The sequence below is a fragment of the Hippopotamus amphibius genome, chromosome X, assembly GCF_030028045.1.
Source record: "Hippopotamus amphibius kiboko isolate mHipAmp2 chromosome X, mHipAmp2.hap2, whole genome shotgun sequence".
Classification (NCBI taxonomy): domain Eukaryota; kingdom Metazoa; phylum Chordata; class Mammalia; order Artiodactyla; family Hippopotamidae; genus Hippopotamus; species Hippopotamus amphibius.
In genome coordinates this window covers 105144138-105160701 of record NC_080203.1, presented here as the reverse complement: position 1 = coordinate 105160701, position 16564 = coordinate 105144138, and positions in this window count along the sequence as shown.

Here is a 16564-nt window from a genome sequence, read left to right as displayed (position 1 = left end):
CCAGGGCCTTTTCTAAGCATACACCCTGCCCGTTGCCTAAACTCCGCCCCCACCTCCCCACCCCCACCCTTGTCTAAGCTCTGCCCCCATAGCCAAGGCCTTTTCTGGCTTTTTTTTTTTTCTTTTTCTTTTTTTTTTCTCCCCACCTCCTCACGTAGACTACTGCAGTTTGTTTTACCTTCCAGTTGTTGCTCCATCTTTTTTTTCAAATTTTTTCTAACACATTTGTTCGTTTCCTATTATCGTATTTTTTATCTTGCTATTGTTCTGCTGTTCTCCTACTTCTTTTTTTTAAATTTTTTGTTTTCCTGCTCCACACAGCTTGTGGGATCTTGATTCACAAGCCCAGGGTCAGGCCTGAGCTCCTGAGGTAGGAGCTCTGAGTCCAAAACATTGGACTAACAGGAGAACCCAGTTACCAGGGAATATTCATCAGAGTGAGGTCTCCCAGAGGTTCTCACCTCAACATCAAGATCCAGCTGTACTTAACAGCCTACAAACTCCAGTGCTTGAAACCTCAGGCCAAACACCCAGTGGGACAGGAACACAATCCCGCCCATCCAAAGTAAGGGGAAAATGAGACGACCAAAAAATATGTCACAGATGAAGGAACAAGGTAACAATACACAAGACCAAATAAATGAAGAGGAAATAGGAAAATTTCCTTAAAAAGAATTCAGAGTAATGAGAGTAAAGATGCTCCAAAATCTCAATAAAAAAATAGAGAAAATACAAGAAACAGTTAATAAGGACTCAGAAGAACTAAAGAGTAAACAAACAGTAATGGACCACAAAATAACCGAAATTAAAAATATTCTAGATGGTATAAACAACAGAATAACTGAGGCAGAAGAACGAATAACTGAGTTGGAAGATAGAATGGGAGAAATAACTGCCACAGAGCATGAAACAGAAAAAAGAATAAAAAGAATGGAAAACAGTCTCAGAGACCTTGGTGACAACATTAAGCACAGCAACATTCGAATCATAGGCATCCCAGAAGAAGAAGAAAACAAGAAAGGGTCTGAGAAAATATTTGAAGAGGTTATAGTGGAAAACTTCCCCAACATGGGAGGAGAAATAATCAAGTCCAGGAAGCACAGAGAGTCCCATACAGAATAAACAAGGAGAAATACACCGAGGCACATATTAATCAAACTAATGAAAATTAAACACAAAGAAAATCTCTTAAAAGCAGCAAGAGAAAAGCAACAAATAACATATAAGGGAAAACCCATAAGGATAACAGCTGATCTTTCTGCAGAAACTCTGCAGGCCAGAAGGGAATGGCAGGATATACTGAAAGTCCTGAGAGAGAAAAACCTACAGCCAAGAATACTCTACGCAGCAAGTATCTCATTCAGATTCGATGGAAAAATCAAAAGCTTTCCAGACAAGCAAAAGTTAAGAGACTTTGGCACCACCAAACCAGCCTTACAACAATTGCTAAAGGAACTTTTCTAAGCAGGAAACACAAGAGAAGGAAAGGACCTACAAATACAAACCCAAAACAATTAAGAAAATGGTAATAGGAACACACATGTCAATAATCACCTTAAATGTAAATGGATTCAATGCTCCAACCAAAAGACACAGACTGGTTGAATAGATACCAAAACAAGACCCTTCCATATGCTGCCTACAAGAAACCCACTTCAGACCAAGGGACACATATAGACTGAAAGGAAAGGGATGGAAAAAGATATTCCATGCAAATGGAAGTCAAAAGAAAGCTGGAGTAGCAATACTCATATCAGACAAATTAGATTTGAAAGTAAAGACTATTAAAAGAGACAAGGAAGGACACTCCATAATGATCAAGGGATCCATCCGAGAAGAACATGTAACAATTGTAAATATCTATGCACCCAACATAGTAGCACCTCAATACATAAGGCAAATGCTAACAGCCATAAAAGGGGAAATCGACAGTAACACAAGAATAGCAGGAGACATTAACGCCCCACTTACATCAATGGACAGATCATCCAAACAGAAAATAAATAAGGACACACTGCTTTAAATGACACATTAGACCATCTCGACTTAATTGATGTTTCTAGGACATTCCATCCAAAAACTACAGAATACACTTCTCAAGTGCATAGGGAACATTTTCCAGGATAGATCACATCTTGGGTCACAAATCAAACCTTAGTAAATTCAAAAAAATTGAAATCGTATCAAGCATTTTCTCTGACCACAATGCCATGAGACTAAATATGTTACCTGAAAAAAACTGTAAAAAATAAAAACACATGGAGACCAAACAATATGCTATTAAACAACCAAGAAATGGCTAAAGAAATCAAAGAGGAAATCAAAAAATATCTAGAAACAAATGACAACGAAAACACAACAACCCAAAACCTATGGGACGCAGCAAAAGCAGTTCTAAGAGGGACGTTTATCGCAATACAGTCCTACCTCAAGAAACAAGAAAAATATCGAATAAACAACCTATCCTTACACCTAAAACAATTAGAGAAAGAAGAACAAAAAACCCTCAAAATGAGCAGAAGGAAAGGAATCATAAAGATCAGAGCAGAAATAAATGAAAAAGAAATGAAGGAAACAATAGCAAAGATCAATGAAACTAAAAGCTGTTTCTTTGAGAAGATAAACAAAATTGATAAACCATTAGCCAGACTCATTCAGAAAAAAAGGGAGAAGATGCAAATCAACAGAATTAGAAATGAAAAAGGAGAAGTAACAACGGACACGTCATAAATACAAAAGATCATGAGAGACTACTACAAGCAACTGTATGCCAATAAATGGCATAACCTGGAAGAAGTGGATAAATTCTTAGAAAAGTACAATCTTTCAAGACTGAACCAGGAAGAAATAGAAACTATGAACAGACCAATCGCAAGTACGGAAATTGAGACCGTGATTAAAAATCTCCCAACAAACAAAGTCCCAGGGCCAGATAGCTTCACAGGCGAATTCTATGAAACATTTCGAGAAGCACTAACACCTATCCTTCTCAAACTCTTCCAAAATATTGCAGAAGGCGGAACACTCCCAAACTCATTCTGCAAGGCCCCCATCACCCTTATACAAAACCAGACAAAGATGTCACAAAAAAAGAAAATTACAGGCCAACATCACTGATGAATATAGATGCAGAAATCCTCAACAAAATACTAGCTAACAGAATCCAACAGCACGTGAAAAAGATCATACACCATGATCAAGTGGGGTTTATCCCTGGGATGCAAGGATTCTTCAATATACACAAATCAATCAATGTGGTGCACCATATTAACAAATTGAAGAATAATATCCATATGATAATCTCAATAGATGTGGAAAAAGCTTTTGACAAAATTCAGCATCCATTTATGATAAAAACTCTCCAGAAAATGGGCATAGAAGGAAATTACCTCAACATAATAAAAGCCATATATGAAAAACCAACAGCCAACATCGTTCTAAATGGTGAAAAACTGAAAGTATTCCCTCTAAGAACAGGAACAAGACAAGGGTGTCCATGCTCACCATTATTATTCAACATAGGTTTGGAAGTTGTAGCCACAGCAATCAGAGAAGAAAGTGAAATAAAAAGAATCCAAATTGGAAAAGAAATAAAATTGTCACTCTTTGCAGATAACATGATATTATACATAGAAAACCCTAAAGATGCTACCACAAAACTGCTAGCACTAATTGATTAATTCATTAAAGTAGCAGGATACAAAATTAATGCACAGAAATCTCTTGCATTCCTATACACTAACAACGGAAGAGCAGAAAGAGAAATTAAGGAAACCCTCCCATTTACCATTGCAATGAAAAGAATAAAATACCTAGGAATAAAGCTGACTAAGGAGGCAAAAGATCTGTATGCAGAAAACTTTAAGACTTTGATGAAAGAAATCAAAGACGACACAAACAGATGGAGGGACATACCATGTTCCTGGATTGGAAGAATCAACATTGTGAAAATGACTGTACTACCCAAAGCAATTTACAGATTCAATGCAATCCCTATCAAATTACCAATGGCCTTTTTCACAGAACTAGAACAAGAAATCTTACGATTTGTATGGAAACGCAAAACACCCCGAATAGCAAAAGCATTCTTGAGAAGGAAAGATGGAGTTGGTGGAATCAGGCTTCCTGACTTCAAACTGTACTGCAAGGCCACAGTGATCAAGACAGTGTGGTACTGGCACAAAAAGAGAAAGGAAGATCAATGGAACAGAATAGAGAATTCAGAGGTAAGACCAAACACATATGGGCACCTTATCTTTGACAAAGGAGGCAAGAATATACAGTGGAAAAAAAGACAGCCTCTTCAATAAGTGGTGCTGGGAAAATTGGACAGTAACATGTAAAAGAATGAAATTAGAACACTTCCTAATACCATACACAAAAGTAAACTCAAAATGGATTAAAGACCTAAATGGAAGGCCAGACGCTATAAAACTCCTAGAGGAAAACATAGGCAGAACACTCTATGACATCCATCAAAGCAAGATCCTCTTTAACCCACCTCCTAGAATAAAAGAAATGAAATCAAGAATAAACAAATGAGACCTAACGAGACTTAAAAGTTTTGCACAGCAAAAGAAACCATAAACAAGAAAAGAAGACAACCCTCAGAATGGGAGAAAATAGTTGCCAACAAAGCAACGGACAAAGGATTCATCTCCAAAATATACAAGCAGCTCATGCAGCTTAATACCAAAAACGCAAATAACCCAATCCACAAATGGGCAGAAGACCTAAATAGACGTTTCTCCAAAGAAGGCATACAAATGGCCAACAAACACAGGAAAAGATGCTCAACATCACTAATCATCATAGAAATGCAAGTCAAAGCCACAATGAGGTATCACCTCACACCAGTCAGAATGGCCATCATCAAAACTTCTAGAAACAATAAATGTTGGAGAGGGTGTGGAGAAAAGGGAACTCTTCTGCACTGTTGGTGGGAATGTAAGTTGGTACAGCGACTATGGAAAACAGTTTGGAGGTTGCATTAAAAACTAAAAGTGGAACTACCATATGACCCAGTAATACCACTCCTGGGAATGTACCCAGAGAAAACCATAATGCAAAAAGAAACATGTACCTTGCGATAGCTTTGGCAATTCTGTCTTTTGTGGTTCCATGTAAGTTTTACTTCTGTGAAAAATGTCATGGGTATTTTGATAAGGATTGCATTAAATATATAGATTGCTTTGGGTAGTATGGTCATTTTAATAATATTAATTCTTCCAATCCAAGGGCATGTGGTATCTTTACATTTGTTTGAATCATCCTCAGTTTCCTTTATCAGTGTTTTACAATTCTCAGTGTATAAGTCTTTTTGATTAGGTTTATTCCTAAGCTTTTTTTTTTTTTTTTGAAATGATCTTAAATGGGATTTTTTTTTTGCTTTCTCTTTTTGATATTTCATTGTTAGTATAAAGAAATGCAACAGATTTTTGTGTTTTAATCTTGTATACTGCTACATTGCTGAATTTTGTTTAGTAGTTCTAAATTTTTTGTGTGGAATCTTTTGGGTCTTCTATATAGAGTATCATGTCATCTGCAAGTAGGGACAATATAGTATGTCATCAGCAAGTAGTGACAATTTTAACTTTTACTTTCCAATTTTGAAGGCTTTTGTTTCTTTTTCTTATCTGATTGATGTTCCTAAACTTCCAATACTGTGTTGAATAGAAGTGGTGAGTGTGGGCATCCTTATCTTGTTCCATAGTTTAGCAGGAAGACTTATAGCTTTTCACCATTGAGTATTATGTTGGCTGTAGTTTTGTCTTAAATTGCTTTATTATGTTGAGATATGTTCCCTCTATACTCACTTTGATGAGAGTTTTTATCGTGAATGGATGTTGATTTTTATCAAATACTTTTTCTGCATCTATCGAGATGATCATGTGGTTTTTGTCTTTTCTTTTATTAATGTCATGTATCACATTGATCAATTTGTGCATGTTGAACCATACTTGCAACCCTGGGATGAGTCCAGCTTGATCATGGTGTATGATTCTTTTTACATATCATTGGATTTCATTTGCTAATATTTTGTTGAGGATTTTCACATCTATATTCGTCAAAGATATTGGCCTGTAATTTTCTGTTTTAGTAGTGTCTTTGTCTGGTTTTAGTACCACGGTGATGTTGGCTTCATAGAATGACTTTGGAAGTGTTCCCTACTCTTCAGTCTTTTAGAAGAGTTTGAGAAGGATAGGTATAAGTTCTTCTTTGTATGTTTGGTGGAATTCCCCAGTGAAGCCATCCAGCCTTGGACTTTTGTTTGCAGGGAGTTTTTTTCTTTTTTTAAATTACAGATTCTATTTCACTTCTAGTGACCTGTCTGTTCAAATTATCTGTTTCTTCTTGACTCAATTTGGCCAGGCTGTCTGTTCTAGAAACTTTTCCATTTCCTCTAGGTTGTCCATTTTGTTGGCATATAACCGTTCATAGTACTCTCTTATGATTTTTTGTATTTCTATGTTATTGGTTATTATTTCTCCTCTTTCATTTCTTATTTTGTTTATTTGAGTCCTCTCTCTTTTCTTCTTGGTGAGCCTGGCCAGAGGTTGATGCATTTTGTTTATCTTTTCAAAAAACCAGCGCTTGGTTTTATTGATCTTCAGTTTTGTTTTCTTGATCTCTATTTTATTTTTATCTTCTCTGATCTTTATTATTTCCTTCCTTCTGCTGACTTTGAGTTTTGTTTGTTCTTTTTCTAATTCTTTTAGGTGGTGGGTTAGGTTGTTTTAGATTTTTCTTGTTTTTTGAGAAAGGCCTGTATCACTATGAACTTCCATCTTAGAACTGCTTTTGCTGCATCCCATAGATTTTGTAAGGTTGTGTTTTCATTGTTGTTTGTCTCAAGATATTTTCTCATTTACTCTTTGATTTGATTGTGGACCCATTGGTTTTTTAGTAGCATGTTGTTCAATCTCCAAGTGTTCATTTTTTCCCCATTTTTCTTTCTGTGGTTGATTTCTAGTTTAATACCATTGTGGTCTGAAAAGATGCTTGAAATAATTCACAAATTCTTTTTTGATTGGCCATGCAGGACACACACACACATCACACATACACATATACACACACATGCATGTATGCACATATACACAAAGAGTTTTATCTACTCAATATAATTGCAAAACGTTATCTTGGCAGTTCAACATATAAAGACTTTAAGCAGAATGTCCAGGATGGAGTCTTTAGCAACTAGAACCTTCTTCCTAAAGCAACCTGAATTTATATTTAATAGAGCATCTGTAGCCTGCTTTGCACTCCCAAGAAGAACAATGTCCTAACACATGATCAAGAACTACAAATTAATAGTGTACTAGTTAAATGTGGGCTTTACAGTAAACACTAGAATTGCAGGGCTGTCTTACTTCAGCCTAGCAGAGTAGATGCAGTTGTCAAATTTATGCTTTTCTCCAAGCTTATAAATCTTCCTTGATTGTGTTCTTGTATTTTATTGCCCTACTATTATTGTACTACTGAATATATTCTTTATTTTTGAACTGTATTTTTTCTTCCATTCAATATTGACTGGATACCTACTGCTGTATGCCAGGTGTTGGTCTAGAGGCCAATGCTGGCCTGGTGGATAAAGGACAGATCATCTTACGTAAAAACAGAAAATGCAGGATACGTCATCACTCACTGCTTTATTAACATGAATGAATTTATCTCTAGTTGGTCACGTGAGTTGAAGTTGGGTTACAGTTAGTATACATCTTGATTTGATGGACAGGGGAGGGAGGAAGAGGTCTAGTACTCACAAGCTCTGGAGGATAACACCACCATGAAGGTGGCTAGAGCTATCATGAGACATCAGAGCCACCTGAGAAAGCAGAGATGGTAAAAGCAAAGAGGAGGGTCCAAAGGACCGTGGCAGGACCCAAGCATACGTACTCTACTCTCCCTGAAGTTCCTCAAAGCCCTGCTTTTGCAAACTATTATTGTCCTCTAAAAAAGCATGAAATGCTTTGTACCAACCAATGCTTCAAAGCCTAGTGGCACCTGATTGGTTCTTATGCTCCTACATCTATGTGACAGATCACGCTGGTAATAGGAACAGTACAGCAAAATACAAATTTGATTTCAGCTAAACTCCTGACATTACGTTTCCTTGCTTTCTCATTGAAACAAGCTAGGACAGAGTGGAAGACACATGGAGTACAAAATCCACCATATACTTATATCATGTTAGAGAGTTTTCCTAAAAGGGACGTATAGCCATCTGGCCATAGCTTTTAGGCATTTGTTTGCCAAACTAAGAAGAGAATAGTGAAGAGGAGAAGATAGGAAAAGCAAAAGTTTACATTAGATAATACCTTATCATTTTCTGTGGTCTGCGGTCACTAGCTTTCTTTCAACATTAGAGACAATATGGTGGCAACAAACTGCCATGGTTCAAATCTCATTTCTTCCGCTGATGACTTATGTGAATGTCAACAACTCACTTAAGCTCTTTTGTGTGTCAGTTTCCTCCTCTGTAAAACAGTGGAAATAATCTTACCTATATCAAATGTTTGTAGGGATTAGTAAAGGAGATAAGACACAGATATATTGTTAGTAATTATTCTTAGTAAAGGAGCCATGTGTTGTTCCAGTAATTAGTTGTTAGAACACATGAAAAAGTGAAACTGATCATCATAAGCAGATTTCTCATGAGCTTCAAATAGTACACAGAGTTTTTTCAGAAGTGCAAGTAAGTGGTAGATTTACCTTTGTACCATGCATCTTCTAAGCCAGCTTCCAAATAGAGTTTCTCTAGGGATTACTTTATTTAAAAATTAAAAAGTAAATTTCATTTAACACAGTGTTAGCATGCAAAGGATGCCCCCTACATGATTTTTTTTTCATGTTGAAAGAGACTTTTACGAAATATAAGGGCCAGAGATGGGGTGGAGGTGGGAGTTAGCATGTTAAGTAAGAGTGATAAATATTAATTGAGCCCTAGTAATTGTGTGTATTTCATTTATTCTCATTTACTGCCCCTACCCACTCTGAAAGGTTAAATATTATCTGCATTTGACAGAGAAGAAACCTGACATTTAGTGAGGTTAATTAGTAACCCAAGGTCACAGAACCAGAGAATTACATAATTGGGAGTTGAAGTCATGCTTATTTGATGGTGTAAAATAATGAGGAGACCTAGCATTTATTTAGTACCTTCTGCATGTTCTGTGTTAGGGGCTTCATAGCACTATCATCCGTTGATGGTATAATAGCTGATGACGTAGGGAGTATTTATGTTATCATTCCATGAATGATGAAATTGAGGTTTAGAGGGGTTGAATAACCTGGCCCAGGTCCCAGAGACAGGAAGTGGTAAGTAGGAGATTCAGAGTCTGTTCTTCACATAACATGGAATTATAAAAAACAATCATATTTTGATGATGACTTTTGATTTTTCAAAAGCTACATTTTTGAGACAGTATTACATATTCTTATGATACATAAAACAGAGTAAAACTAGATTTTATGTAAAGTGATTCTTCATTGTTACAATATTGTTGGAAACCCTGCAATAGCTGTACGTCAATTTAAATGACAAAAATCAAAGGAAGGTTTGCTCAAGATATGAAAATTAGTGTGGCTTATATTGAAGAGAGAAATCTCTCATTAAAAAGAGAAGAATTTATTGATTTATTAATATTTTAGAAAATAATTGTTAAAATATATTTTATAAAAGTAAAAATGGAAAAAGCCTATTATATATGCTTTATGTTTAAAAAACCTTTCTGAGGCCAACTATTTTGGTTATGGAATATTGTCTTAAGAAAAAGAATAAGTCTAAAAATCAATTGAAACATATAACCTTGGCTTTACCTTGAAACGTTTTCAAAGGGATAGGTTCAGAAAGCATTGAAAACTGAATTATTTAACTTCTGAACCAGTTCTTTTTGCAATAACAGTTAAATAGGAAATTGCAAAATACGAGATGTGCAATTTTCCTATTAAAAATGTGGTGGATGGAATAAATATCCTTCCCAAAGTTAAATGAAAATGCAAAATTAAATGGTAGTACTTTTGTTTGGCATCACTTTTTTAAAAATGTACAGGGCACATAGTGCTTCTTATCACACATAATATTAGAAATCAAATTTCAAACTGAATTTGTCATTTTAAAGATGGCAACTGGTAATAAATATGTTTCGGGAAAGTGTATTATTTCAGAGAGTGGCAGAATGTTGACTATAAAAATTATTTCTGTCTTGCTTTAATATTGGCCTAACATAAGAACAACTTTATTGTACTCACATTAAATATTTTATTTAGACATTAAACAGAAGTTTTCTGATGTTGAGCCTTTACCAAAGCTGAATAAAAGCTTGTTTGCAGTTGTTTGGATGAGGCTTTCTTGTGCCATTGTCATAATGGATTTCTTCCCAGTGTGCTAACTTCTGAATTGCAGATTTTTAGAAATGTGTCTTAGCTATAATTCATGCTTGTAAGAACTAAATGAATACCATCACTTTTCAGCAAGTAAAAAAGCATTTATAGCTGCTGTTGAGCAGAAATACAAGGTATTTGTTGATGATATTAAAGTTGATCATTGTTACTTATTTTCTGGAGCTACAAGCTTAACTGACTATTACTATCAAAGGTCATGAATAATACAATTGAATTTCAGACTAGTATGTTAAGAATGTTCAGGGTAGAGATTAAATTTGCTAGTATGACTAGAAACCACCTCAATTGCAAGTTCTCAGTATTTAGTTTTCTAATGTGGAGTAAACAGTTAAAGCACCTTGGTGACTGCATTGAACTATGTCCATGTACTGTTCTGTAACATCTAAAGATTTGCCCCTGTGAGTAAATGCTATATAAAAATATTCTTGTTGTCCAGTGTTTGGAAATTATTTTAGGCCACCAGCCAAAATGAGCATATTAAATTTTTAAAGTCTGTTCTTTCCAAAATTATCTACATATTAGATACAATCCCAGTCAAACCTAAGGAAGTTATTTTTTGGATATTGACAAACTGATTCTAAAATTTATATGGAGATGCAAAAATCCAGAATAGTGAACACAATATTGAAGCAGAAGAACAAAGCTGAAAGACTGACATTGTAACCTCAAGACTTACTATAAAACTACAGTAAAGACAGTATGATATTGGTGAAAGTAAAACAAATAGTTCAATGAAACAGAATACAGAGCCCAGAAATAGACTCACATAAATATTTTCAACTGATCTCTGACAAAGGAATAAAGGTAATGCAATGGAACAAAGACAGTCTTTTCAAAAAATGGTATGGGAACTACTAGACACACACAAAAAAGAATCTAGACACAGACCTTACACCCTTCACAAAAATGAAACTCAAAATAGATCATAGATCAAAATGTAAAACACAAAACTGTAAATCTAGAAAATAACATCATTGAAAACCTAAATGATCTTAGGTATCACAATGACTTTTTAGATATATACCAAATGTGTAATAAACTGGACTTCATTAAAATTAAAAACTTCTGCTTTGTGAAAGACAATGTCAAGAGAATAAGACAAACCACCGACTGGAAAAAAATGTTTGCAAAAGTCACATTAGATAAAGGACTGTTACCAGGAATACAAAAAAGAACTCTTACAACTTTATGATAAGAAAACTACTGAATTGAAAAATGGACCAAAGACCATAATAGACACCCCACCAAAACAGAAATACAAATGGCAAATAAGTATGTGAAAAGATACTCTACATCAAATGTCATCTGGGGAATGCATATTAAAACAACGAGATATCACTATGCACCTACTAGAATGGCCAAAATTCAAAACATTGATAACACCAAAATACTGGCAAGATTGTGGAGCAACAGGAACTCTGATTCATTGCTGGTGGGAATGCAAAATGGTATAGTCACTTTGGAAGACAGTTTGGCAGATTCTTTCTATTTTTTCCCAACTTTATTGAGATATAATTGACATATACCATTGTGTCAGTGTAAGGTGTACAACACGATGATTTGATATATGTATATATTGCAAAATCATTGCCACAATAAGGTTAGTTAACACATCCATCACCTCACATAGTTACCATTATTTATTTTCATGGTGAGAACTTTTAAGATTTACTCTCCAGTAACTTTCATGTATACAATACAGTACTATTAATTATACTCACCATATTATACATTAGACTGTAAAATTTAGTCATCTTAAACTGCTTACCTTATGTAAAACTATACTATGTCTCCTGTGTTTTGGAATTTTCTTTCGCTACTTATCCGCTCCTTCTCCATGTAGCACTCCCCCAAAGCTGTGTTTTTACCTTTCTGCTCTTCTCACACTCCGCACATTGTCCTTCAGACGTCTTACCACACTCACAAAGCCAAATATCATCTTGTTCCGTGTAATTCCCATCCTCCCACCAAGAACTTCATTTCAAGACTAACAAGTACCTGGTGGACATTTCATCAGCCATGATAGCAAATAGTGAACATTTAAAATAAAAGACATAACGTGTCCTCCCCAAACATATTTTAACTTATTTCTCTGCTTCTGTTTGTATTGCAACAATTTTCATATTATGTGGCTAGAAAATGTTATTAATGGGAGCTTTGATTCTTTATCCAAATTCCACATTCATCAAGTCTTGATAATTCATCATGCTACCTGCTAACTCACCCCTCCTTCTTTTTTTTTTTTTTATAAATTTATTTATTTATTTGTTTTATTGGCTGTGTTGGGTCTCTTTTGCTGTGCGTGGGCTTCTTTTTTTTTTTTAGTTGCGGTGAGTGGGGGCTATTCTTCGTTGTGGTGCTCAGGCTCCGTGGCTTCTCTTGTTGTGGAGCACGGGCTCTAGGCGCGTGGGCTTCAGCAGTTGCAGCACATGGGCTCAACAGTTGTGGCGCACGGGCTTAGTTGCTCCACGGCATGTGGGATCTTCCTGGAGCAGGGATTGAACCCGTGTCCCCTGCATTGGCAGGAGGACTCTCAACCACTGCGCCACCTAAGAAGCCCCTCACCCCTCCTTCTTAAGGAGGGACAGTGACAGTGATATCTCAACTCGACACATACTTGCTTCTCATGCTTTATTCAACCCCCTCCTCAGTTTCAAGCCATCTTGTTCACCACTAATAGAGTTATAAGGCTAAACCACTGCTTGGATCATACTAGCATGCTATCAGAAAAGTATCGAAGTTTGGAAACTGTCTATGGATTGAATTCTAAGCTTCTTGTTCTCGAATTTGCATTCCTTCACCATCTGGCCTCACTTACATCAAAGAAACGCCCTGAGGGGAAGGATTTCATGAAAATGGACTGCAGAGGAACCACTGGACTGATTTGCCAACACCAAACTCACCCCACATGGGGCTCTGGCAGAGGGCAATAGAGTAGGGCATGCCATGGATTTCTCACCTAGCATCCATGGTCCCCCAGAGGTGCCCATGTATAGAATTCAGGGGATGAAGAAGACTGAAGAATTGGATGGGAAAAAACAGCATTTGTGTTTTCATGACTGTCTCACTGAAGTATGTCATTTCCTTCAAGTATGAATATGGGCAACCAACATAATAAGTAAGAAGTACCTATGACCAGGTTACCAGTAAACATGCCAGGTATTTTTAAATCATGTAACAGTCATGTCACACATCTTGAGGTTATGAAAATTATGAAACCACCCACTATATCTTGTTTCTTAGTGCATTAAGGAACATATGTACTCTTACATCACAGATGCATTTCATATTTATTTTGACAGGACTATTTTAAAATTATCGGTTTCCTTTGCTATCTTTTTTTAAAATTTTTATTTTATGTTGGAGTATAGTTGCTTTACAATGTTGTGTTAGTTTCAGGTATACAGCAAAGTGATTTAGATATCTATTATTTTTCAGTTTATTTTCCCATATAGGTTATTACAGAGGACTGAGTAGAGTTCCCTGTGCTATACAGTAGGTCCTTGTTCATTATATATTTTATATATAGTAGTGTGTATATGTTAATCCCAACCTCCTAATTTATCTCTCTCCCACCACCTTTCCCCTTTGGTAACTATAAATTTGTTTTCTAATTACATAAGTCTGTTTCTGTTTTGTAAATAAGTTCATTTGTATCATTTTTTTAGATTCAACATATGAGTGATATCATATGATATTTGTCTTTCTCTGTCTGACTTCACTTAGTATGGTAATCTCTAGATCTATCCATGTTGTGCAAATGGCATTATTTTCTACTTTTTTATGGCTAATATTCCATTGTATATATTCCCATATTATCTTTATCCATTCCTCTGTCTGAATTCTTAAATTTATTTTGAATAAATTTTGAAGGTGCTCGTATCTTTTCAAAGTATGGTTTTCTCTGAATATATGCCCACGAGTGGCATTGCTGGATCATATGGTAGCTCTGTTTTTATTTCTTTTTTTTTAGGGTTTTTTTTGCTATCTTACATATTTTTATTTACATACAAACAGTATTCTGAGTATATTATTTTAGACTGCCAAAGGTGTCTGTGTCAGAAGAGGTTCAAAACTGCTACACTGTATATGGCATGGTCCAAAGGTAGGTAACTGATAAGACAGAAAAGTGGTCCTGGAGGTAGCTCTATAAATTTAAACCAATTAAACTTATCTGCTTGTTGTTATTGAAATTTTATTTTTAAGTATATATTATGGCCCTGATATTCACAAGTTGGAGGGCCTCGAGCTGATTGGAGTGATATCCTCATAAGAAATTTAGAGCCGTCATTCCAGAGACACACCTCAGACAGATGGATTTTATATAGATTATTAAAGAGCAACTGGAAATTATTATTAGAAAAATGATGTGCAAGTTATACCACATTATACAACCTTTAATTGGTACAAGTTAATTTTCGTAATACTGCATTAGGAGTGAGTTGTCTCTGTCTTTTGAACATGCATGTTTTATAGCCATCTCTAAATTATATATGAATCATGTTATTGCAATCAAAATAAATTTAAGAATTGCTGTTACTAAAGTGTAAGTTAACTACTTAGGACAAATTATCTTCATCTAAATTTTAGTCTTGTGCAAAACAAACTTCTTTCTGAAGAAAAGTAGAAATGTACCTGCATATTTCACTACTTCAACTAAACAACTAGCCACAGTATTGCATTTCTACAGTTTGTTACATATCAATACTGTAATAATGGACAGTAAAATGAGCTTCTCAAATTATAATTTTTCTCCAGACCAGAGAGCTCTCTGAATGGTTGTTCAGGAAAAAATCTTAACTTTCATCATGTCTTTTAAAGCATGATATCATTAACATTATTTCTATCATGACCTTAAGATACCTTCACACAGAGGGTATTTGCTTGCTTGCCTTTGCTTCTTTTTCTTATTGAGATAATATTATATTTATAAAATTAGTTTCCATATTTTCCTGTCTAGATCAACCTCTTTAATTTTTTTCTGAAATATGTCGGCAAAAAAAGGTAATTTTGATCTCAACATTTAACTGGTTTTTTTTTTTTAAATTAATTAATTTGTTTATTGGCTGTGTTGGGTCTTCATTGCTGCGTGTGGGCTTTCTCTAGTTGTGGCGAGCGGGGGCCACTCATCATTGTGGTGTGCGGGCTCCTCATGCAGTGTCTTCTCTTATTGTAGAGCACGGGCTCTAGGCATGCGGGCTTCAGTAGTTGTGGCACATGGGCTTCCGTAGTTGTGGCATGTGGGCTCGGTAGTTGTGGCTCACAGGCTCTAGAGCACAGGCTCAGTAGTTGTGGCGCACGGGCTTAGTTGCTCTGCAGCATGTGGGATCCTCTGGGACCAGGGTTCAAACCCATGTCCCTTGCATTGGCAGGCGAATTCCTAACCAGGGAAGTCCCTAACTGGGTTTTCAATCCCTCTGATTTTTTCCCTCTTTAAGTTGTGCCACCACCTTCCTTATCTCAATATCATTATCATATTTACCTCTTTTTTCTTCCTCATCTCCCTGTATGTGATTACCACCATATGTGCCTGTGGTGAATACTCTCGGTCATCAACCAGGGATTATCTCCTTAGCTAGCGGGGTCCTGTGGAAAGATAGCTTTTGGCTGTCAGTCTTCTCTCAGGATTGCCTTAGCTGAAGAAATCCGCTTCACCCAAAATCGTGCTTCCTTCCAGAGCTAACCAACTTCCAAAGGCCAAAAAACAGAGGGGTATAAAGACGTGACCTCCTTGCCCAAGCTGATCCTGAAGGGTCAGCTCAGCTATAGCATTCCCCATGAGGTTGACTGAGCCCTTCACTGGGAGTACATCACAGCTCAACATTGACTTTCTCCAGTTCTATGTTACACCTTCTCCCCGCAGCACACATAGTTGTTGATACCAAGAGCACTTCCTAATAAACATTCTGATTGCTAAATTCCCATGGAACCCAACCTTGAAAGAACCTTTTTATTTCTCTTGAAACTCTCTTCCTTTTTGTCACTGATCTAGTTCAGTCTACCATTAAACTTTCGTTTTGAATGGTCACTCTTTACTTTTATTACTTGCCAAGTGGGCTTTAAAATAAATATTGCTCCCACAGACACATGGATTTTGATTGGAGCTCACCAAAGGCATACATTTCAACTTCAGCCTTTTCTTAAAACATTTCCCTCC